This window comes from Urocitellus parryii, chromosome 5, assembly GCF_045843805.1.
Source record: "Urocitellus parryii isolate mUroPar1 chromosome 5, mUroPar1.hap1, whole genome shotgun sequence".
NCBI classification, from domain to species: Eukaryota; Metazoa; Chordata; class Mammalia; order Rodentia; family Sciuridae; genus Urocitellus; species Urocitellus parryii.
In genome coordinates, this window is record NC_135535.1 from 100,541,140 (window position 1) to 100,559,305 (window position 18,166).

Here is an 18,166-nt window from a genome sequence, read left to right on the forward strand (position 1 = left end):
AATACTCTATCACTAAATTGAACCCCACCACAGTGACAGGTCATCCTCCTAGTGTATGTGAGGTCCTGGATTCACTAACCAACTCAGTAAGGGAAAAAAAATATTTATACATTTATATTTTCTAAGTGCTCAAGTTAATATTATTCTGGGTTATTTTACATGATCATTCATGGAGTTATGATGGCTTGTGCTTCCAGTGCCTTTCACAGACAAACTATTTTAGCTGTGAAATGATTCGGGTCAGGCAAACTATGATTCGAACTCATAACATGACTATGTTAGTGTCTCACTCTTTGAGCTACTGGCCTTTTTTTTTTCTTACTGAACTAGACCTCACTTCAGCATAAATATAATTTCTGAACTGGTAGGTAGGCACAGGAATAAAAGATATGCTGGGCAAGAACATGACCCTACCACAAAGGTCAGTTGTAATCCACACTCTTCTGCTTCAGTTAGGGTTCCAGTAGTACCTTGGTATCTTCCAATAGCTTGAATATCAAAACTTGAGGATGCTCAAACCCCTTATATTAAAAATGGTGTACTATTTTCATATAACCTACCCATCCTCCTGCAGACCTTGTGTGTGTGTGTGTGTGTGTGCATGTGTGTGCACACACCCACCTGCGCATGTGCTGGGAGTCCAACCCAGGATTAACCTCACACACATGAGGCAAGTGCTCCACCACTGAGCTACAACCCAGCCTTAGCTTTATAGCTTTACATGTTCAAGACTCCCTCAATATTTAACCATATATAAGCTTAATTTGAAATTCTTTAAGATAGAATCTGTGTTTTTCTAACTTTTGTTGTTCTGTCATAGGCTCCCTTACTTTTGGGTGACTTGGAGGAGGGGTTCCCAGGATTTAAAGTTCCTAGTACATTGACCCAGGAGCTCTGCTTATTTCAATCATGAAGGACCCCTTAATATTTTTTTAAGTCTTTTATAGAAAAATCTCTGACTGACCAATAAACACTTGGGTTCCCCCCACCCAGCAAGTTGTACATGTCCCAATGTCACCATTTCCTGCCAAGAAAAAAAGCACTTCATCCTTTATGTTTTAGGACAACATCAAGTGAGGACTGGAACTATCTCCCTGCTTTTTGCTGCTGTATATTCAAAATCCACCTGCATAGAGGAGGGAGAGAGTAGCATCTGTGGCTTATCATGGTTTAATTATATTTTAAGTCTATAACCGCTCTTCTATTAACAGTAATCCAAACTATTTCATTACCTTTGTAATAAGGCTTTAATTACACTCAGTAAAAATGCATATTTCAATCCATATGTTTTTCCCTCTTCAGATAGTATTGATATATTTTGATTCCCTGAGAACTTTTAATTTTTAAAGTCCTCAGAGCAAGAAATGTATAATATACATAACACATATAGCTGTGTGTATGTTTGTATATGTATGATTTTCGTGATTGAACCTGGGGGTACTCTACCACTAAGATTTTTCCCATTCCTTTTTATTTTCATTTTTTGGTATCAGGGATTGAACTTGGGAGTAGTTAACCACTGGGCTCATCCCCAACCTGTTTTAATATTTTATTTAGAGACAGTGTCTCACTAAGTTACTTACAGCCTCCCAAGTTGCTAAGACTCACTTTGAACTTGTGATCCTCCTCTCAGGCTCCTGAGCTGCTGGTATTACAAGTGGCAATATGGCAAGCCCTATTTATCTTGCTAAGCCTTTAGATTTATAGCAGCAAACTACCATGCCTGGTTTCTCTTGCTATCTTTTAAAAACTTGTTAGATAAATAAAAATGTCATGTCTTTTATTTCTAAACTCAGAATTAATGCCTTATCCTTTTTTTGTGGAGCTGTTTTAAAAGAATACAGGTCCTTATACAGGCTAAGCAAGTATTCTACCATTAAGCTACAGCCCCAGTCCTAACCATTTTCTTTTTAAATTAACAGTGTCCCTGGACATTTATCAATTTTATTAGATATTTTAAAGAACCAAATTAGTTCTGTAATGAATTTTCTTTTTGTGTTGATTTCCCATTGCATTGATTTCTTTGTTTTGGATAGTGCTGGAGATTAAACCCAGGACCTGGAGTATACTAGTCAAGGACTCTCTCTACCTCTGAGTGACACAGGAAAGGAGTCACTCTTTAAAAAAATATAAATAAATAAATAGACTTACTCTGTAGAAAAAGTTTCTTCCTCTATTATTCATAGGAGGAAGAATCTGTCAACCAACACATAATCATACTTTTAAAACATACAGTTTGCATTCCCCTTTTCTTAAATTTATTTCTTCATAGAAGATTTGAAAAATAAAAATAATCAAGAAATTTTTTACTGAATAAATAAAACTCCAACCACATGAAATGAATTTCCAGGAGTATTTTCTTTCTTTCCAGCCTTTTAAGGTTTTCTCTCAGTATGTGTAGTAAATGATGTATTTATAGTTATGTATATTTTAGAGACATCTTGGAAATCGTAAATAAATAGCTGGCATTCCATCAGGAAATCATAAGCATCTGCCTCATGCAGAAGTTTCCAAACATCAGTTACACTGGAATCACCTGAAGAACTTCTAAAAATAGACTGCTGCCCCCTATATCCCAGAGTTTCTGACTCAGTAGTCCTGGGGTATAGTGCAAGAATCCTGTGTCTGACAAATTCCCTAGTGACTTATTCTACTGACCCAGGGACCAATTACAGAACCACTGATCTGTATCATCCAGCTCTGAGCAATCAGGTGGGTTCCAGAGCCAAGCAGAAGTATGCAATTGTCCTCACAGTCTAACAAGAAATCTATTTTGCACTCAAGTTAGTAACTTGTTTTTCCTGTTATTAAAGCAGGGAATTTTTTCATTAAAGTATATGAGGAGCTTTCATCAGTGGATGAAGTTTGGTTTTTTTAATTAATTTTATTTTTAAAATACATGACAGTGGAATGCATCACAATTCTTACTATACATATATAACATGATTCTTCGATCTCTGCTTACATATAAAGTATGTTCACATCAATTCATGTCTTCACATATGTACTTTGGATAATGATGCCCATCATATTCTTCCATCATTGCTAACCCCCTGCCCCCTCCCTTCTCCTCCCACCCTTCTTCCCTATCTAAGTTCAACTATTCCTCCCATGCTCCCCCTCCCTACCCCATTATGAGTCAGTCACCTTATATCACAGAAAACATTTGCCATTTGTTTTGGGGGAATTGGCTAACTTCACTTAGCATTATCTTCTCCAACTGCAACCATTTACCTACAAATGCCATGGTTTTATTCCCTTTTATTGCTGAATAATATTCCATTGTGTATATATGTCACATTTTTTTTATCCATTCATCTACTGAAGGGCATCTAGGTTGGTTCCATAGTTTTAGCTATTGTGAATTGTGCTGCTATAAATATTGATGTGGCTGTGTTATTATAGTATGCTATTTTTAAGTCTTTTGGATATAGACTGAGGAGAGGGATAGCTGGGTCAAATGGTGGTTCCATTCCCAGATTTCCAAGGAATCTCCATACTGCTTTCCATATTGGCTGTACCAATTTGCAGTCCCACCAGCAGTGTATGAGTGTGCCTTTTCCCCCACATCCTCGCCAACACTTATTGTTGTGTCTTCATAATAGCTGCATTTCTGACTGGAATGAGATGGTATCCTAGAGTAGTTTTGATTTGTATTTCTCTAATTGCTAGAGATGCTGAACATTTTTTAATACATTTGTTGATTGATTGAATATTCTCTTCTGAGAAGTGTCTGTTTATGTCCTTGGCCCATTTATTGATTGGGTTATTTGGGTTTTTTTTTTTTGATGTTTAGCTTTTTAAGTTCTCTATATACCTTAGAGATTAGTGCTCTATCTGATATGTGAGAGGTAAAAATTTGCTCCCGAGGTGTAGGCTCTCTATTCACCTCACACAGATTGTTTCTTTTGCTGAGAAGAAACTTTTTAGTTTGAGTCCATCCCTTTTATTGATTCTTGGTTTTAATTCTTGCTCTATAGGAGTCTTTTTAAGAAACTTGAGGCCTAATCCCCCATGATGAAGATTAGATCTTACTTTTTCTTCTATTAGATGGAGAGTCTCTGGTTTAATTCCTAGGTCCTTGATCCATTTTGAGTTGAGTTTTGTGCATGGTGAGAGAGAGGACTTTTTCTCCTTTCCTCGTTCAGGTATTATGGTGAATCAATCACAAAGATTCATCCTCCATTAGAACTTAATCATTGCCAGTTAGGCACAGTGGCATGCTCCTGTAATTTCAACTGCTGGGGAAGCTGAAGCAAGATTATCACAAATTTCAGGCCAGCATAAGCAAATTAGAAAGTCTCATTTTTATTAGAAAAATAAAAATGGCTGGGGATGAAGCACAGCGGTAGAGTCCCTGGGTCCAATCCCCAGGACTGCAAAAATAGAAGAAAGAAGGAGGAGAATGAGGACAGGAAAGAGGAGGAAGAGGAGGAGGAGGAAGGAGAGAGGAGAGAAAAAAATTATCATTGTCATGAAGCTACAGGGTCTGCTCTCCATAAAACCAACTATGAGATATGTTTTAATAACTTCTCTTGGCACTTTTCACCAGCCTATGTGAAAATATATCTTCAGTATTTCTGCTGGTTATTGGTGGATGGGGCAGTTTTAAGAGGGTAGGGTGGAGTATAGGAATTGAAGAACTTATCAGAATTTGAGGAGCTGGCTAGAATGTTTGATAAAAGATCACTACATGAAAGACCTGTAAATTCTTCCATTACATTTGTTTCAGTGCAGCAAAGTGCCTTGTCTTTTCCAGAACTTTCTAACGTAAGAGAACCTCTGTGTCCACAAGAATAGAGGGATTTGGGGCAATTTTTTTTCTGCTTCAATTACAACTTCTAGAACAGTACCTGGCACATCCTAGGTGCTCAGTAAGTATTTGTTATGTGAATAATTAAAATATAAATTCCTAAAACCATAAAAATTTATATTAGTATAATCTCAGTTATCTTTGTATTCCATTTAAATCTCAGTGCATTTGCTCCAGAGTTTATAATTTTATGCCTTTCCAACTGTGGACAAACTTTCTGTGGTGTCTTTTGGGGAACCAAATGTCACTTCTACAAAGCAGAGCATTATAAATAATACATAACCTGCTTTCCCTAAAGAATCATCCCATCATCTTATGCAACTCCAGTGGGCTTGTAATGTGGAGAAGCAGGCTGGGAAAGCATGTGCTCTTTCAGAGGTAATGCTATCAGTCCTGCTTCCATATTACACTCTCTTCTTAAATCAATGAAGGATAAGGTGCTCTCTGGCCTTTTCACCTTCCTCCATTGAATCATGTAGCAGGAAGGCCCTTGATAAATGCTCACATCTTGAAATTGGACTTCCCAGCTTCCAGAATCCAAGACAATATATTTCTGTTCATTACTTTTACAGCAAGCTGGACATGGTGGCCCACACATGTAATCCCAGTGATAGAGGCTGAGGCAGGAAGATTGCAAGTTTAAGGTCAACCAGGAAAACTTTGTGACACCCTGTCTCAAAATGCAAAAAAAAAAAAAAAAAAAAAAAGTTGTGGGTATAGCTCTGTGGAAGAATATCCCCAGGTTCAATCTCCAGTACCAGAACTAGAGAAAAGAAGATAAGGGTAGAAAAACATACTAAAAAAATCTCTGTTCACCCAGTAAACTGATAGACTTACCAAATTGGTACCTTACTCCATTTGTGCTGCTATTATAAAATACTTGAGACAGAGTAATTTATAAAGAACAGAAATATATTCCAGGCATGGTGATACACTCCTACAATCCTAGCTACACAGAAGATTGAGATGGGAGGATTGGGAGACTCCATCACACCAAAATAAATAAATTTTAAAATCCCAGAAATTAATTACTTACATTTCTGAAGCCTGGAAATCTAAGAGTAGGGTACCAGCATTTGGTGTCTGGTGAGGTCCTGTCTTGTTGCTGCATTTTCAGTGGTGGCTCATACTGTGTTCCTCATATGGCAAAAGAGCAGGAGAGCACAAAATGGTCTATGTTTGTCTTCTTTAGTGATTCTATTTTACTTTATTTTTTGGTACTTGGGATTGAAACCAGGGATATTTAACCACTGAGCCATGTCCCCATCCCTATTTATTTTTTATATTGAGACAGGTTCTCACTAGATTGCTTACAGCCTTACTAAGTTGCTGAGGCTGGCCTTGACCTTGTGATCCTCTTGATTCAACAGTTGCAGGGATTACAGATGTGCACCACAATGCCTGGCTTATAAACATTTTTTTGATAAGTAAAAGGAGTATATACTATAACAGATAGTGTAATAAATACATCAAGCAGTACAGGGGTGTTTAATACCATTATTACCCTCTGCTATACATAATTATGTGTGCTATACTTAATTTGTTTATTTGTTTGTTTGTTTGTTGGTTGGTTTTCAGCTCTTAGAAGTATACCAAGGGCCTCCACAGGATAGGTATTTATGCTGTACCACTAAGCTACATCCCAGCCCTGGGCTATACTTTCACATGACTGGCAGTATAGCAGGCTTGTTTACACAGGCACCACTGTACACACACAAGTAAAGTGCTGTGCAATGACACAACCACAGCTACAGCATCTCTATGTCATGGGAAATTTTTAGCTTCATTGTAATCTTTTGGGACCACCATCATATATGTGATCCACTAGTGACTGAGACATCATTCCTAACCAAGCACAAGAGAGAAAAAAAAAACTCAGTTCTCACATTAAGCTAGGAGAAGTGCCTGTCCCCACCACCAGTCAGAACAACAACCATATAACTCACAGGCATGAGGTAGAATACGCAAAATGACTGTGTGTTAGTTGTGCAGAATAGCCAGCTCTCCTCTCAAACCTCTTACCTCAGCAAGCCTGAAGGAATAAACTGTTTCCAAAAGATGAATCTGTGTCCTATAAAATCAATTCAAGGATATTTATAGGAACATAAAAATATCCTGTATTCCCCAAAGAAAAATTCATAGAGAGGCATAGTGGTCCACACCTATAATCCCAGCAACTTGGGAGACTGAGGCAGGAGGACCTTAACTTTTCTAGGCCAGCCTGAGCAACTTAGAAAGACCCTGAATCAAACATAAAAACAAAATAAGTAAAAGGCCTGAGAATGCACCTCAGTAGTAGATCACCCCAGGTTTCACTCCCCAGTACCAATAAAGAAAGAAAGAAAGAAAAGTAAGATTGCCCCTATTGGCTAGGGATGGAGCTCAGTGAGAGAACACATGTTGAGCATGAGTGTGTGGCTCTGCTGTTCTTTTCTTTTCCTTTTGTGGTACTGGGGGATTGAACCCAGGTTTGCTCCACAACTGAGCTGTACTCTCAGGCCCCTCTTTAAATTTATGTTGAGGCAGATTCTCACTAAGTAGTTGAACTTGCCTAAAACTTATGATACTCCTATCTCAGCCTCCCAACATGTGTGCGTATTTTTAAACATGTGAAATTTCTTCCTCCTCCTCCTCTTCTTCTCCTTCCTCTTCCTCTTCCTCTTCTTCTTCTCTTCTGTCACTGAACTCATGTGACAGAGCCATCTCCACTGCCTGGGCTGGGTGTGGGCTAGAGAAAGGCCACCCTGGGCCCTGGGCTCTCCATGGGCCAGGACCAGCCTATCTGTGGGCAGGACAAGGCTTTTCTCCAGGCAACAGAGGCAAAGGTTCATGGAAGTGCAGATCCAAGAGGTCCAAACCAGGCACACAGTGCATCCCCTTGTCAGGTTGGCCTCACAGAGCCTCGTAGTCTTTGGATCAGATCCCAGCTCTACCACTCTGTAAGGCAGAGAGGGCTCATTGGCAAAGACTTAGTATCCCCATCAGTGTAATGAGGATGCTCATTTTATCTCCTGTGTGGTGTCTGCAAAGCACACAATGCAATAAGTCACAGAGTGATTTCAGGATTCCCTTTGAGGGAAACAGACAGCCTAGGCTGTTCCTGCTGTCTCCCTGCAACCAGCCCACTACTGCCATGGGCTCTGGCCTCTGACCACTCTCCTCTGACCTCTGCTGGATAGGCCCACGTTTCTCTGACTGCACGTTCTTCCTGGAAGTCTGTCTCTAGCCCAGGTGGGGTGAGGTGTCCCTCAACTTCACTCACATCATAAGACTCCTACTTCTGAGTCCTCACAGCAGCATGCAGCTCCACTCCTCCTGCTTATGGCATCCACTGTCCTGAGTGCTGGCACCTGCCTGTACGTGGCCCTGATGTGTGTAAACTTTCCCAGGTCACATGGCAGGGTTGCCTATGGTGGGAACTCCCTCCTTCCCTAGACACTCAGACAGAGCTAGCCTGTGACCTTGAGAGGGCCCTGTCCTTACCAACTCTCCCCATTCCAGGAACACAGAACCCAGTGTTCTCAGAGTGACAGGTGCCAGATACTATTTGATAGTGGTAATCAATGGCCTTTTCCTGAGGAGGGTTCTTGTGCATCAATTGCTTTGCTTCCAGGACATTGCCAAGAGCAAATGTGTGTAAATTGCTATGGGGGCTTTCTTATTGATAGTCTACCCCTAACACTTCTGGAAATGCTTAGCAGTGTCAGAAGATCAACATGGTTTAGCATGGTGGCGCACACCTATAATCCCAGCTACAGAATGAGGCAAGAGGTTCCTAAATTTGAGACCACCCTTGGAAAATTAGTCAGACCTGTCTCAAAAGAAAAAGATTAACAGGGCTGGGAAAGTAAATGACTTCCAAAGCAGCCTTGGCTTCAATTGACCATAACACAAAAAATATAAAAATAAAATGAATTTTTTAAAAAGAAAATTATTGTATAGATATTAAAATACCTCCTAAACATTGACTTCTCTTCACTTCAAATTCTGCATTGTGTCTGTGTGATTTCAATGGGTGTGTGCACACAACCTTAGACCCAGGTTGGCAGGGGAGCTCCACATTCAGTCACATTCAGTTTGTATTCAATTTGTATTTGTACCACCCTCGGAGAGGGCTACAGTCCCATTCCACAGATGAGGAATAGGAGGTCCAAATGAGACCAGACTTCCAAAGATACCTGATCTGTCTGACTCCAGGTCCCATGTACCTAATCTCAGGGGCACTACCCAGGGAAGACAGCACCCTCTGGTGAGTGGGATTCCTCACCACCCTCTGGGCAGTCACCTCTGCCCCATACACAGGGGCTTCTATCTCACCTCCTCTGAATGGCCTGTGTATGTCCACCCCACAGGATCCATGTGCTCTACTGGGGGCTCTATCTGTAGCTACACAGTGATGATGATGGCACAGCCTGGTGAATGGATTGGGCATGAAACTTTAAATGAGTCAATAATAAAATTTATGACTACAGATACCTAACATGTCATGATAAAAATTGTAAAAAACCCAGAATGACAAAAAATAAAATTGACAATTCACAAGGGCAAGGAAAGGACAGCTGTGGTGGGGGAACTGCCACTAGGTCACACTCAAGAGCTGACAGGGAGGGAAGTTCCACAGAGTCTTCTAGAACAATGACAGCTGGAGTCGCTTCTGGATTGAATGTTCCTGTACATCCTACCTCTGGCTTTTTGGTGCATGCAATGTCTGCTGCTACATGGGGAAGTAGCTGTCTTTCAAGAGATGAGGAGACAGATGACTTACCATTCATAGCAACTGGAAGGCATCATTCAATGTCCTCTGGCTTGCTTACTGGCAGCTTAGATACCTCCTGGCCCACAAGTATCACAGTGGCCTCTGGAAGTCGAACTCTCCTTCTGTGGATGGTATCAGAGTTGATCCGTCCTCCTGCATTGATTACTGATCTTCTTCCAGCTCAGGGGATGGCTATGTGCTTCCCCAAATGTTAGAATGCAAATTGGGGTTCTGCTGCTGGAGGCAGTTCTCTAACTTGTGGTGGCATGGAGCTGCAGGATAAAAGACCCCAACATGACTGCCTCTCCCTGGGCTTTTCCCAATTCAAAAAAGATCCCCACTTCTGAGAGTGGCCCCAGGTCCTATCTCCACAATATGATTTCTTTCCAGAGTAGGTTCTACTACCTGCAGGATGCTTCTTGTGTTCAGGATCATATGCCAGTCCCTGGTGGGACCAGCATGCATTCTTCCTCATACACTTTGTCAGTCACCCCAGGTCTCCTCATCCCTGGACTCAGGCTCACTGGGATCTGGGCCCTCCAGCTGTTCAAGGAGTTTATGGACATGATCACCTGTGATTTAGGCATGGTGAACGCCAGGATGGTCCTGAGATGCTTCAGGTTCTTCAGGTTTGGTGAGTCACCAAAACCTTCTGGATAGCTGTACGTCCGTGTTTGCACTAACCAGCAGAGGGCACTGGACAGCAGCCAGGGTCTTGGCCTCTTCTTCCCCTGGAACCCCTTAAGGCCCTTGCCTCATGTACTTACCCTGCAGTGACTACCCATTTCACATGCAGCTGGGCACAGAGGGCAACCATGTGAAACACGTGTGTGTAGGTGCCTCCCTGCCTCTGCTGTCCAGCCTCTAGACAGGAAAGTGTGGGCAATCAAGGCTGGGTTGGACTATGCTGGGGAGAGATCCAATAGGCTCTAGCTCTGAGCCCCCAGTCACTCCTCTGCTCCTTGGGGCCTGGAAACCCACCACAGCTCTCCATGTTTCTCCTCCTACAGGCAAAGTCCCAGATGTAGGCTCTCTGCTGGAAAGAGATATTACACAAGAATAGAACTTGGGGTTTGCCCAGGCCTCCTCTATACCAGCCTCCCAAGTACCTTGCTCTGGAGACAAGAGCCCTCCCTCTTGGCCCAAAGTCCATTCACTTCTTTACTTGAAGGTACTCCTCCTGAAAATATGGCAGGAAATTTCCATAACTAGAAAAGGCCAGAAGGACATCACCTCTTACATTTTGTGCCACTCATCTTCCTAGATATGCATAATGGGATTGGCTGACTTCCTGGCAGGGATAGAAGTTTATGAGGGCGGGGAGTTTTGTCTGCACTGCTGCCTAAATGATAAGCTAAGATACTGCAAATGCAGGTGATTCACATATGATTGTACTACAAAAAAACCAAACCAGCTCCTTTTAGATGGCTTAGGGTCTTGTCACCCTCAGTTCACCCCAGGGTTCCCTACTCCAAGTACATGTAGGTCAGTGTCTCCCCATGAAGCAATCTGAAATGTCCACATACCTCCCATGAGGAGGCACCTGCATGTTGCCTAGCTTCCTTCCTGACAGATGGGCTAATGCTCATAAAATGCACTCCTAGGTCCAAATCCTGGCCACATGCTGGATACTGTCTCATCCTGGACTAGGTCAAGATGCGTGAAAATATTCTGCATAACTCTTTTAACTTTGGGACTCTGAATGTGTAGCAGAGGTCAGCAATGTACAAGAGGGTTCAGACAATCGCCCTGTTAAACATCCTGAGCCTGCTGCAACCCACACAAAAGTCAGTAAATGATTCTGATATGAAACAAGCCCACTTCCCACATGCACAGCACACCCTGGCAGAACCCCCAAGCCTGGGCACCACTCAGTTGGAGCTACTATGTGTTGTCTCCTGGACCAGCTGTGGCCTTGATCTCAGGGAACTGCCTGAATGAACAACAGTTCAGCTCCAGAAGGAAGGCTGACTCTGAACACACATTCTTCACTGGTCCTCCAAGAAATAAACTTGGCAGTAGCCTTCAAGACTCCCAGATTTATATGCCAACATCTTCAAAGTGTCCACCTTAGAAGCTATTAGGGAAGATGTTCTGCTCTTTAGATCCATTTTGAGTCCCTCCTCCACCACTTACTGGTGATGACAACTTTACTGATGATAACTTTATTCCCTACTGTTCAACAGTAGCTTCCCCAAAAGGATTGGAAATGGGGTCAGGGCCTGCTTGCCTCTCAGAGGAAGTTGGTTGTGATGTAGGAAACCGGAACCTGAAGTCTCTCTTCACAGCAGGGGGATGAAATTCTACAGGTGTGAGTCCTTGAAGAAAGTGTAGACTCCTTCTTGTGTTGGGGAGAGTTACATAAAGATCAGAGAAATTTTGAGTCACTTCCCCAGAAGTGGCCACAAAAGACAAAAATCGCCAGCTGCCCTTGTCAGCTTCATGGTTGTATTTAGTGGCAGGGATCCTGACTGAACTTCCTCCTATCACAGGTCCCAAAGGGGCATGAGAGGCTGGTCCAGGGCACTCTCTCCTTCCCCAAGAAACTGAGTGGCCCAGGGGATGTGATCACCTGAGGCCAGGAACTGAATGCCTGTAGCTTCAGGACACAAGAGGGCAGGATTTTCCATTCCTCTGACTTCTTAGTGGCTTCAAACTCAGGGGCCATTGACTGTTTGCCAGTGGAATGAAGCCTCAGGGTGGACCAAGCCCATCACCCTTCTGAGTGGCTGCTGGTCTTTCTTGTGGACATCCCTTTCCAAATGCCACTCTCCAGCATCTATCTTTCCAAGAACACACAGGCAGCCAGGGATGCCCTGTGCTAGGAGCCCTCCCCTCAGGGGTGATTTGGCATGTGAGGAGTGATCTTCCAGTCTTTTCTGGCCAGTGGTCTATGCTGTGCCTCTGACTTTGGCTGGCAGCAGGATGAGCAGCCTCTTAGCTCTGCTTGCACCAGGAAGGTGGACCTGAGGCTCCTGGCATGGGTGGCGAATTCTTGAAGTTCCTTGGGAGCAGGGAAAGGCCTCGGCCTCTTGGGTTGCACTAAATGGTGAGCACAGGGTGCTCAGTCAACAGGCATTTGGTGAGGGAGTGCCCTGCCAGGAGTGGCCTCCTGTTCCCTTTCCATTCCTCCACACTGAGTTGTCTGTCCTTGGACCTGCTCAATAGTCTTGGCTATTGTACGGATATTGCCTTCTGGGAGGCTTCTTTGCTCCTAATACTGGGGCCTGCTTTCCTCTGTGTTGAAGGAATGGGAGATAACAGTCTTGTCTTCCACTATGCACCAAATAGACCAAAGTGGCTTGCTGCCACCCTGAAAGAAGCAATGTGGCCTCTCCCTAGAGACGTGGAGGAAGGGGCACTCACGCCCATGCTTGAGACCATGATACTGCACAGACTCTTGACCACTTGACACCATCCTCATTTTTGATATATTTTGTGCATCAGTGAATTTTGAAACCCCAATATTTTCACCTATGTGGGGCACTAGGAAACGGAAGCAGAGAAATGCCAGCTCCTGGTTATTTTCTGGGGCCCTGGGTCTCTGCCTGCTGCCACGCCACCTATTTTTGTCACACAGCTAGAGAATCTCAGCAGTCCCTCCTGCTGTGAGGGGAAATTAACCCACAGAGTCCTGAGACTTCTCATGAGACCAAGTTGCAAGCGATACCCCATGACCCTGACTGTTGCCTCTTTCTCAGAATCCAGGTAGAAGTGATGTGGATCCCCCTAGAGGGTAGGGAGCGATAGGACTTGGGCACAGGGCTGCTTTGGAGATTGGGAGCCTTCCTAGTGTATCCACATGCTACCATGGAAAGAGACATGGGTACTATTCAAAATCTCCCAGAAGCCCCTGGCAGCTCTGGGGTAAATGAAGGCTCTCTGAAAATCAGTCCCTACACGCTTCCAGTCGTGCACAGTCAGGAACAATCAGAGCCAAGAGAGGAGTCCACTTTCCCTCTCTCACTGTAGAACTCAGGGTGGGGTAGAATTGCATGTCATCGCTGATTCGCCCCCTTCCTGTGTTGTGTCACCTCTGTGTTTGTGCATGACAGACACATGACCCCAGCATGAGGGTTGCCCAGGTGGTGGTTCACACATGCATGGGCACATACAGCTGATGACCATCTCCAAAGCAGAGGGTGGAAGGAACCGAGGATACATTAGGAAGCTCTGGAGAGCCTGTGAGGCCCCCTGGATTCTTGAGACTCGCACCCATGGTCAGATGGAGGAGATGGGTCTGAACCCAGCTCTGTCTCCCCCAACCAGGGGAGCTGCTGGCAGGACCTGGATCTTCCTGGGGAAGAGATCCAGGCTGTATTGGCAGAACTCTGTCCACTTGTGCATATGCCATGGGAAGATGGCAGCAGCCAGCACCCCAGGTGGCCTTTGGAACCATCTTGTGTGAAAAAGGGACTCAGGTAAGGAGTCCCAGAGGAAGTGACCTCACTTCCTTGGCCATGGAACCTATAGAACTTGGAACCCTCCTAGCTAGGTCCCAACAGTCCACCTCCAGCCCCTGTCCATTCACTTGCGTTGACAAGACAAGCAGAGAGCCATGAGCTCTTGTGGTCCAGTCCTCGGTGGACACCCTGGCCTCAGGAAAGCCCTTCATAGTGGCCTTTCACGTGCGTGGAGGTGCTGGGTCAGCTGTGGGTCCAGAACACCCTGGCGATTTTTCACAAGGACACTGGAGGTGAGACAAGACAGACAGTTGCAGGTGACCAGAGTGTAATCCGCCTCTACAACTCCCCTTGGGATAGCCTCAGACCCTCACCAAATGCGAGTGGGTGTGAGTGCGTGTGTTTCCCTCATTTCAACTGAGAATTAGAAGGGAAGGAGAGCCTTTAGATTAGATTTTTCACTTGACTGTTCGACACTGAGACATTTTGCAGATGCTACTGTTTCCTGGTTGAAATGTCCCTCTTTGATCCCTGAAACTAGGGAGATGACAATCGTTCGTCCCTGGCTGTGTCCCGTCTGGTGGACAGCTTCACCTCACTGGTCCGCCAGGAGTTGGAGAAGGACCTCGTGAACGTCCTGCAGAGGGGGCACTCCTCCTGGGTGGAAGGATTGTTGTGCAGACGCCCAAAGGTGCTCAGCATCCAGAAAGTGCTGGAGCTCCTCAGTCAAACGTGTGTATGACCTCCAGGCCCCGGGACATGGCCATCCCTTGGCATGGTGGGTGGGATGCCGGGCACCACTCTGGACCTCTGGCAACTCTGTGGGATGTAGGATATTCGCAGGAGAACCCCACAGGGGTGTCGAGCCAACCAAGTAGGATGAGCCTTAGGAGTGTAGGTCTCAGGCCTTGTCCACTGGGCCTGGCTTCCAAGGCCTCAGGACTTCCCCTGGGGTGCCTGTCCTGCCCCTGTGGGGAACTCTTGTGCCTCAGCCCAACTGGACAGAGGCCTCAGGAAGAGCCGTTTGCACACTGGGGAAGGAGCATGTGGCTTGCATGAGGAAGGCCCCCTGACCTGCCTGGAGGCAGAGCAGGGACAGCTGGGGTGGATGGAGGGGGACCTGGTTGGGTTCACTCATGGGCCCAATAGATGTGAAGCACTTGCCCTTGGCAGGCACATGGCCTATCCATTAGGAAGCAGTGCACACACACCTCCCAGCCCTCCTGAGCTTTCATTATTGGCAGGAAGTTAGTCAAAGCCACCAGGCGTCTTGGTGCATGCAGGGCACAGGATGTACAAGGTGACATTCTCCTGGCCTTCTCTAGGTATCAGGACCAGCAGCTATGCATGGGGGAAGTCTTCCTTCCGGGACAGAAGTGAGTGGTTTGGGGGCCAGGAGAGTGGGCTTCTGACTCCAGGGTCACTTGGGGAATCTTGGCAGTGGATGGATGGGCAAAAACGCAGGCGTCCACCTTCTGTGATTTGTGGCACACGGATGTGGTCTGGTGATTTCCCTCTGGAGTGGGCACAGATAGCTGTGGTGGGATTCTGGGTAGCTAAGGACTGCAGGTGGGGCTGGCATCTCAGAGCCTGGCCCTGTGAGCATCCCTCCCCTCCACAGCCAATCCCAGGCACGATGGCCCTCACTTTTCTCTATTGAGGCAAATTTGGGGAGTCCCCGATGCACAGGAGAGGGGAGCCTCTTACCCACACATGGCCCTCACAGGACGTCCCCCTTCTCGCCCTGCTGCATGGGACTTGGCCACTCTCTAGGAAGCCCATCATCCAGGTGGTCCAAAGGGGCTTCCAGCTCAAGGCGATGCCCAGTCGCTCATGGCTCCCTGCCCCACTCCTGTGTCCCCAGGGCCTTCTGCTCCACTGTCCAAATGTGGCTCTGCCTGTACCCAGAAGATGTTGTGGGGTCCATGGACAGCCTGAGGAGTCTCAGGACCTTCTTGCTCCACACCATGCCGGAGTCAGTGCTGACAGTCCAGGTGGAGAGCCTGCTGACAGGGCTGGAGAACACAGAGCCCCGTGAGTCCGAGGCCTGTGATGAGGGGGCCTCGGGTGGGTGACTGCATGTGTGTGTCCTGGAACCTCTGCCGCTCCTACTGGGAACTGGCCTGTGGTCCCCAGCCCGATACGCCTGACCCCCTGCAGCTGGAGGGCCCTCGTCCGGGAAGAAGTCCTGATGCCAGCATAGGGGCTGGGCTCTTCTCACAGCCAGGGTTCTTCTGAGAATCGGGAAAGACCCAGGGAAAGGAATCATGTTGGGGCTCTTTTCTCTTGCAGCTGCCTCTCCAGGAAAAACCCTCAATTAAACACAGCACAACACCAGAGGCACCAGGTCACCCATCTCTCAGGCCAGCACCCACTCCACGTGTGCTGGAAAGTGGACACTGCCCTAGAGCTCATGTCTCCTCTGGCCCCTCTACCTCTGTGAGCTCCTGAGGACCACTCAGTCCCAGGTCCCCACCACGCCTCTCCTCTTCCTCTCCTCTGGAATCTCCTGGATTTCTAAAATTTATTGATTTCCTTATTTATTCACTTCCTTATTTATTTACTTCTTGCTTGTTTATTTATTTCCTTTGTTTATTTATTTAATTAATTAATTTATTCATTGCCTTTATTATTTATTTATTTATATATTTATTTATTATCTGGTTTGGTTTCAGTTTTGTTTAGTTGTTTCAGGTTCTTTCATTGTTGTTGTTATGGTTATTTCTCTATAACTTTTCATTGTTGAGATTGTTGTGTTAAAAAGTATTGTAATAAAGTTTTGCATTGTGTGATATCAAGTTGCCTGCTCAATCCATTCCCAAGGCTGTGCCACCACCAACACTGTGTAGCTTCGATGGGAGAGACTCCAGAAAAGCACATGGGTCTTGTGGGGGAGAACACACACTGGTCATTCTGGAAGAGGTGAGATAGAGGCCTCTGAGTATGGGGGAGAGGTGACTGCCACCAGAAGGGGCTGCTTTTCTGGGGGCAATGCCCTTAAGACCATGGACATGGAATGTAGAATCCAACAGAAGAGGTGTCTTTGCCAGTGTGGTCACACTTTGTCTCCTGCTCTCCAATGTGGAGTGGAACCCCTGCCCCCTACTGGGTGGTAGGAACCCAAATGGAAATGTGACAGCAAGTGGAACTCCCCTGCCAACTCTGGGTCTCAGGCTTTGGGCCCATGTCATGGAATCCATGCCAACACACCATGCAGAATTGGAAGAGCACACGAGTTCGTGTTCAGGAGCCACATTTTCCTCATGCAAAGCCCTGAAAACGTGATGGTTGACCTATTTCAAACAACATCTTTCTTCTTTACATTTTTCTTTGTTTTTGTTTTCTTTTGCAGTAATGTGCAAGGAAACTAGGGTGCTCTGCTACCGAGGTTCTTGGGTAGGACTCTTTCTTTGAGCATTTTGTGAAAAACTCCCTCATTAGCAAAGACTGGCACAGATTTTGAGATCCTCCTGCCTGGATCACGTAGGACGTTGATAGCCACAGGCCCAGTATGAGGATCGACTTAGAGCACTGCTCCCGATGTCCACAGAGTTTGAGGGTGGAGTGTATGTGTCAAAGCCCTCGTCTAAGGAACTTGCACTCATTTGATCCTGGTAATGTCATGCAAACAAATCCACAGAAGTCGCATGTCCAAAAGACTCCCTTCAGGACCAAGCCAAGGACAGCCAGCCATAATAAATGTTAGAATTTTTCAGATTCAGAACCCTGGGTATTGTCTCTCGAGTCAGGGAGAGCTGCTGTGGGTGGGGCCCTCTCCTGGTACAGTGCAGCCCTTTAGGTGCCTAGGAGGTGAGGATGCCCCACCACCCTATCACCCCAACACCTGACCCACAAGAAGATAACATACTTCTTAGTGCCTTAAAGACAGGGGCCCGCACTCGGGATGCTGAATGTCACAGGAATGGGGGGGGGTGATTTGCAGATGGTGTGCAGTGACCTAGGCAGACGGTCTGAATGGGGGATCTCATCAGAGGAACACTGCAACACCACCACTAAACCTCAGAGTATCCATTTGCTTTTGCTTTTGAGCTCCTGGCTGACTTTCAAGGTGACATCATTGTTTCAGTTGATATGATGGAGGATCAGCAATATGGAATCCAGTGCACTGGATCATCCTGCTTTGTGCTAGATTGGTTCCAGCTCATTAGGACCCACACCTGTATGTGCAGTGAG

At 45.6% G+C, this 18,166-nt stretch overlaps 1 pseudogene; it reads right to left on the reverse strand.

The window, feature by feature from the left end:
• The window catches only part of LOC144255019 (homeobox protein OTX2 pseudogene), a 30,907-nt pseudogene extending 17,119 nt beyond the window's left edge, over positions 1-13,788 (reverse strand).
• Between the last annotated feature and the right edge of the window lie 4,378 nt (positions 13,789-18,166).